Below are 7,987 nucleotides of genomic sequence, written 5' to 3'. Positions count from 1 at the left end.
CGCAACTGGTACGATGTTGTGACTAATTGATTAGGTAGTACCGGCCCATCTGAGAAATCAAGTCTTCGTTTATTTGTCTTATTAATAGTTTCGCCTAGCTTTGAAGGCCATTATCAGGTGTTAAGAGCCATAGCTCTGCACATTAAGCATTAAGGTCTGACAATCAATATTGGTAAAAGTCATTTCTGCATGCAACGTGTACGTCCCAAATAACCGAAGTAGTTGGTATTATTACGAGGATTAAGGGATAGCCCTTAGTTTTGGAGCGCTTTTTTGAGATTTTTTTTAGACCAGAAGAAGCCTATGTATGAAATTTGGGTATGGGTACATTTTCTCATATAAAAGGAAAATCAAAATGGCAGCGATGGTGGAACCCGAACTGAGACGTGTTTCGCTGGAAGGCATCCGCAGCACGCAGCACAAGTGACGTAAATTTTAACCTACTGGGAGGAAAAAAATATCCTAATCTAAATCGGTATATCTGGAGAATGTCGTACTCCCCACTCCCATTAAATTCGAATAAAAAGGTTTTTATCCGCCCAATTTATTTTTACTGTGCTCCAGGATAGTTTTAAGCAAACAAAAATTTCTAATCTTTTTAAATTCTAAGAAGATTCATGGGACTATGTGGTTAGTATCACAAGTTCATTCCGAATTTTACATCGCTAGCTTCACCTTTGATCGCGTTTTACTTGAAAACTGAGATGAACGTCTAGTTGCATTCAACATTTAACAAGTGTACCATGGCTCAGGACAATTACAGTCACTGAGCAAGAGTATTTATCGGTGACTGTAGATTACGTGTAAGGTTATGAGTTCACTATTGTGACCTGTCAAGCTTCGCAAAAATGGAACATAGACATCATGGGTAGACAACCATGGTATAAACTCTCGTCTAGCTCGTTGAGCACTAGCATTACAAAAGGTATCATTTTAAAATCGAGCATCGAAAAGGCTCATTGAATGTAGTGACTGATTCTTTGTCGACCTGATATCAAAACTTTCCTCGATGCTTGTGAGGTGTGTAAAGCCACTGAAGCTCCATTGGCAGCGGTGTTTCCTACGACAATAATTCTGTTAAATTAGGGCAAGGTGAGAGCGTAACAAAGCTTTCGTGTCGCTATTTGAATTACTTATTGTTTCGATTTTTTCAACAGTATTGTATGTCAAAATAGAAACGGAACGTTTAACTTTCATTAGATTGAACTAAATCAAACTGACGTGCTTTATAGATTTAGGTGAACTAAAGTTTAATTATTAATGCCGCGACCATGACGATCAAATCTTTCCCGACAAAGCCGTAATGCAAGAGGGATACGAAAACCTAAAATAGAAAGGAGTGAAGTAGAACAAGAAATTGCATGTGAACAGCGCCGCGCTAGTATGGCTCGACTTCGAGCTTCTCAATAATAACACTCGAGCGAACAACAGCGGTCAACAAACAATAATAATTAAATAAAGATAATTTGCAACTCAGACCAAGAAATTTACCAAGTGCTGATTTGAATCGAGCAGGGTTGCAACAATGACTACAGCTGGCATCCTAGAGTTTCCATTGGGCAACGGTACGCTTTTGGCGGTTAGAAGGTGCTGTCCGTTAAATAATTTGACTTAAGAAATCTTCCACATCGAGGTCTTCATATGAAGGGTGGGTTACCCAAATTCCCTTTTCATATTGAGTGTCAAAAATCAAAGCAACGTCATAACAAATAAGGACGAAGGCATCTCCGACCTCATAAAATATATATTCTTGATCAGTATCAACAGCCGAGATGATCTAGCCATGTCCATCTGTCTGTCCGTATGTCCGTACCTAGATCTCACGAGACTATAAGAGATAGAGATATAATTTTTGTTTTCTGCATTTGTTGTTTGTACGCAGGTCAAGTTTGTTTCAAGTTATTGCGTCGCCCACTTTCGCCCCCACTAATTGACAAAACTCCAATAGCAAGCCTGATTTTAAATGTTGGTATATATGATACATACATTAATAACTATAGTCTTTGTGATTTCTGATCAAATAAAAATTGTCGAAGTTATTAAAGAAATACGTTTGAATGGGCAAAAACGCCTACTTACTAGGAGTCTTAGTTGCTTTGGCTGATAATCTGAAATATTTGGCACTCTATAGTATATCTTGAATGTAGTACCATATCAGTATACCAAATATACTATTCAGAGTTTTAAGTTTTTTTATTGTAATATTATTTTGGTAAATTTTGTGACAAATACCGTAATATTTTATAATAAATATCCAAATTTATATTTTATATTTATTTTGACTTTTTTTTTAACTTTTATCATAAGAAAGTAATATAAAAACAAAAAAAAAACATTTTTTGCAATGAAACAGCTTAACAGCTAAGGCTTACTTGGTAATTAAAGTCATTCTGAGACCAAACATATTCAGTTTTTATACCCGCTACCCAAAGGGTAGCGTAATTTTAAAGGTAGAGCTGCGAGTTTTGGTGTATTCAATAATAACAATAGTACATATTTATGATTCCTGTACATTTGTTGGCGTTTAGATAAAAATTGTGAAATAAAAATACTTTTGTATGGGCATAAACGCCTACTTACTAGGTGTCTTAATTGCTTTGGCCGACAATCTGGTACATTGTGCCGTCTATGGTATATTTGGAATGTGGTATTATATCGATATACCAAAAGGTACCATTTGGTACATTTTTAGCATTTTTGTAGTAGTTTCGGATATTTTGAAAATAATACCGCAATATGTTGCTTTTATTAAAAATGGGTAGCGGTCGAGCACACTCGACTGTAGCTTTCCTACTTGTTTTTTAAGTCTTTGTCAGACATATCATGAGTATCTTATATTATTAAATGTTTGTGCGACCAAACATAGTGCGTTTCTTTATTTAAAATTAATTAACTTTAATTTTAATTTTAATTAATTGCATAGCATTATGCTGCTAACGGTATTAAATTCTAATTTATTTCTTAATTTGTTTTTTATAAGGCTAATTGCAAAAAATTTTCGCTACACACAAGAGTTTAAAATATAGAAAATATTTTTAAACTTTTTTATACATACCTTACTTGTATAAAACTTAAATTTAAATTAATTTAATTAAATCGTTAAATTTTGAATTGAGTGAAACAGACAATTTATAAGAATATTGAGTCCATTCGCTGTGCAACTTAATATTTATGTAATTGCTTATTAAGTTATTTGATCGATCATCCTAGAGCACTTTAAATTGTATATTATGAATTGTCTCATAAAATATTACATTTTGGTACCCTTTCGCCGTATGGGTAGCTGGTTTTACAATAGAAGACAGTATAAACGAAATTGATGTACATCATCGAAGGGTCTGACATAGTATTCGAGGCGGTCCGAGGACTAATTGCTCAGACTGCAACGGCGGATGCACTGGACCAACAAGTAGTGGATCATCCGGCGCGTCTCACTGGAGAGGTTGGCATTCGACAATTCACATAAATAGAAAAAATTTCGAAATAAATTATTTAATTTGTTCGTGTAAATATATTATATATAAATGCGTTGCAAGAGGTGGCGGGTATAAAAACTTATATTCGTATAATACAAATAAATACATATAATTGTAAATATTTGTTTTAAATATTGTTCTTAAGATTTTCTTGTCTTCCATAAAAATATGAAAAATATTTTTTGGGCGATATATATACATACTTACGTTTTTTTCTTTTTTTTAAATTTATTTAGATTAAAGCGAATAATAGCATAAATTAGGAGACATTTATTAGTTTAAATAGACCGGTATTTACTTTGTGCTTGAAAATTTTTCATTCAATCAAGCAGCCAAAGTTACTGTTGAGTGTTCCACTGTGAGATTCAAAACAAAGCAATAGATTGCAATATTATTCACACCAAATAAAAATACCGATAAAATACAAAAGGTTATATTTGGGGAAATGAATGAAAGACAATCGTTTTTTGTCATATAACATAATTTCTTGAATAATTTCTATAATTTGAAATATTTCAGTATTTTTTCGGTATACTAATTTGGTATAACGATAATATTGCCCTGATTTGCTTTTATTGAAAAAGGATTAATGACTATCTCACAGTCGAAAAAGGAGTTCCGAATCAGTAGCAAACCCACTTATATAACCTATAACCAGTAGGGTTCCATTTTGGCAAATGTCGTCTATTCCATACGGACTAACTGCACAGGCTGCAACATTTGCAATATTTGCTGCTGCCAACTCTCGGTTACACAATTTTATAGGTACGCAACTCAGAAAAGTTATCATTTTCATTTTCTAAATTGGCATCAATATGCGCATCACACACCAATTTAGCCATAGGAACTAAAGTTATGTCGACCACTTCGACTTCCACTCAGCTCGTGCGAGTCATTTATGTTAATAATGTATGAAAATGTACTCGTAAATAGTTAAAAATTATATTTGATTACAGCGGACATTGGCTCGAACATTAAGTCGATGCCAATGTGGATGCTTGACAGAGAGGTTGAGTGCTTTTTCGTTCGGGGGACAGTTTGGAATTGATTTTTCTCCAGCCTACAATATCAGTACAGAAGCGAATGTGTGTGTTTGTCTTTGGAAAATTAAGATAAATTGTTTAGTAGGCAATTTGTATAAGTGTTGAAGCTCTGGAACAATCCGGCCCAAATGGGAAAACAGTGCAATACCCAAATGAAATGGAAGTAAAAATCTTCTTGATGTCTTTGACTATAATTGCGCTTATAGGATAAACACTTACATATGTCCCTTTTTAAAAGGTACAACTACAACTAAAATAACTTTATACTGTACCTTGAAATATTATAACATTTGAAAAACGAATGCAATACTTTCACATCGTGAATCAGATAAGAAAACAATTACATAAATTTTTCGTAATAGAATTATAATATTGTCAATAAGAAAAAAATTATTAACAAAAATATTTAAGCAGTGCATAACTGCATCATTTCACATTTTTACAGTTTGCTTTGGCTGTTTTTCTTATTTTACCAAATGAGACAGAAGATCCGGGCCTTTCATTATCTCGCGTTATACATAGTTATGATATATTACTAAATGCATATGAATATCTTGTGTTAAAACTAAGAGATAGAAAGTCTAGGATGTTTAATGTTAGAACATATTCTTATGCATTTGAATTATCTGTATAACGTCTATCAAGTTTTCACTAAAGAATAAATTTGTGAAAGAAGTTAAAATTAAAATTAAAAGTTTTACATGTATGCATTGTATTTGTGAATGTGTTGGGAAGTTTCTCCCTTGCGCACAGGTTATGCACACAGGTGGCATTGAAGTCCGATAATAGCCACTATTATCCTTTTGTAGTTTCAAAAAATCAAGCATTCTCGATTGGAGCTTTTGTACTTTATCTACATTGACATTCAGACTTAAAATTGTGCTTGCATCTCCCCTCTGACCTACTTTAATTTTGAGCTAATGCAGTTTTCTTGTTAAACACTTAAATTTTTATGTATATTGGAAGCTTGGAACGAAAACTGACATGGATAGCACTTTTAGCTATTTAGCCAAATATGCAGCTCTTTAATATTGACGAATTCAGTGTGTGGCTTAAATTGTATTGCATTTTTGTCAGAGTTGATTCGAGTCTGACTTTTCAATACCATTTGTGCAGACATACGTTTTAATGGCTGTTGGCTAAATAAATAGAATGCCTTTTTATATCCGCTGTCCACAGTGTTGAAGGGTTTTATAACTTTGTGCCTACAGAAAATTGATGTAACAGGCAAAAGGAGGCATCGACGATCTCATAAAATATTACATTTTAGTACCCTTCTACCGTGTGGGTAGCTTGTTTTACAATAGTAGACAATATGAATGAAGACAATCATCGAAGGGTCTGACATAGTATTTGAGGCTGTCCGAGGACTAATTGCTCACACTGCAACGGCGGATGCACTGGACCAACAAGCAGTGCATCATCCGGCGCGTCTCACTGGAGATGTTGGCATTCGACAATTCACATAAATAGAAAATATTTCGAAATCAATTATTTAATTTGTTTTTCATATATGTATAAGACGTTTAGCAAAAAATAAAAACAAAATTATTTGTTTGAAACAGTTCTCTAAGCTAGATTATGACTTTTCTTTAGTTTTGTACTTTAAAGAAATTCGTATTATTTTGTGGTGACATTACACTGTTTTCATATGACTTTGTCAACATATCGACTTTAAAATGCAAATTGAAAACTGCCAGAGCCCAGCCACAAATCCAAGCGAAAAAGCATTCTTACACGCAGACTTGTCTTCGTTCAGCTGCTGCTATTGCATGTGCATATCTCGACCACACGAGCAATTATGGATTCACATTGCAGCTATACCCGTTGAATTTGAAGGGCTGTAAAAGTGCATTCGATCGAAAAATTTTCATTATGTTCAAAGCATACTCAACCTGCTCGGGCTTTTAGTAGGGCAGGACTCGTAGTCTGGGAATGGGTTGGGGTTGGAACAATAGATGGAACTACCCATGCTTCAGTTCATTTGCAGCTATGTAAGCATATATAGTATGGTATATACATATGTCTGCATTGGGTGCGTCAGTGTATATAATTCAGACAACAATTTAGCACTTGCACAGCGTACGAAATGGCCTACGCACAGATCCATGAAATTGAATCGTAACGCTCAAAAGAAGAAAATACAAAATCGTGCACTTGTCGAGAGTGCATAACCATAAGATACCCATTACAAATTGCCTGCTCTTCTGGAAAACACAGGAAACAAGGTTCCAAGTTACGAGTATGTAACTGAAGATTAAAGAGACAAATAGACGTAAGTCGTCTTTTATTGTCAATTACAGCTTGTCTGCTAAATTAAAGAGTATACGAGACAACAATAACGTTTTAATTATGCCCAGAAAACTAGATAAATTCAGATTACAACAGAATATTTATACATGTGTTAGAATTATAATTTCAATTCAATCTTAGCTGGTCTCGGTGTAAGAACACGCTAAGCTTAAATTAATTGGGTAGAATATTAGTGAATGTCTGAAAACAAACAATGTTTCTCAAAAGATCAAGCAGAGAAGCGAACCCTACATTGCACTATGGGCAAAAAGTCGCTAAGTGCGGCATTTTTACATTTTTTTTGTGTTCGGTATCATTAAATTGACTTTATTTTTTGAATTAGAATACTTCAAGAATACTGAAACATATTTTTAAAAAATTTTAGACTTCGTTGGTAATTTGTTATTCGCCCATATTTAAAGACTATGGTCTGGACCCTCTAAAAAAAAAAAAAAAAAATTGGCGTGAAAATTTGTGATTTTTTCTGTCAGTTTTATATTCAAATATTAAATCAAATAAAAAAGCTTGAATATGGAATTTAATCGTCAAAGTATGTAATATTAATTATTGGCACTACATTTTTAGTACATGTGATATATTGTCCAATCGTGCAATGTGTTGTTGGTATATTTTTAGGTCCCTGGTAACAAATGTATTTGTGTTTCTGTGGAGTGTAACTAGTGCGTCTAGGCCGGTCAAGGGAATATTAAAGCTGAATGTTATTAACCAAACTGTTAACAATCAAATAGTGGTTAACATTTTTGCCCGTTTTTGCCCGATTTACGCCAAAACTTAATGTTGCAGTTGTATTTACGTCTTGTTTTTCAACGTTGCTTGATTTTTGGAGCAACAACAACCGCCAACAAACTGCTGTGAAGCACTTTGTTTTGCAAAATATCGATAAAAATGAATTAAGTGATGTTCAGGAAATCTTAGTAAAAGATAAGCTTATTCAGTTTTTCGGATTGAATAAGACTAATTTACGAAAATGCAACAGAAAAGCCTGCGCAATAGCTTGCATCCTCGTTCATAATTGAGATTCTTAAGATGATTTTCCACGCGAAAAGCCTGGTCGTAAACGATTGACGTATACTGAGGCAGGACCAAGGTTAAAGTGAAAATTAGCATTTGAACTAGTCTATGAAACAGAAAATACAATGCTATTGTTCATGCCGT

The sequence above is a fragment of the Drosophila albomicans genome, chromosome 2L, assembly GCF_009650485.2.
Source record: "Drosophila albomicans strain 15112-1751.03 chromosome 2L, ASM965048v2, whole genome shotgun sequence".
In the NCBI taxonomy this organism is placed as follows: domain Eukaryota; kingdom Metazoa; phylum Arthropoda; class Insecta; order Diptera; family Drosophilidae; genus Drosophila; species Drosophila albomicans.
The sequence above is the reverse complement of the archived record's forward strand: the minus strand, read 5'-3'. Positions refer to the sequence as shown.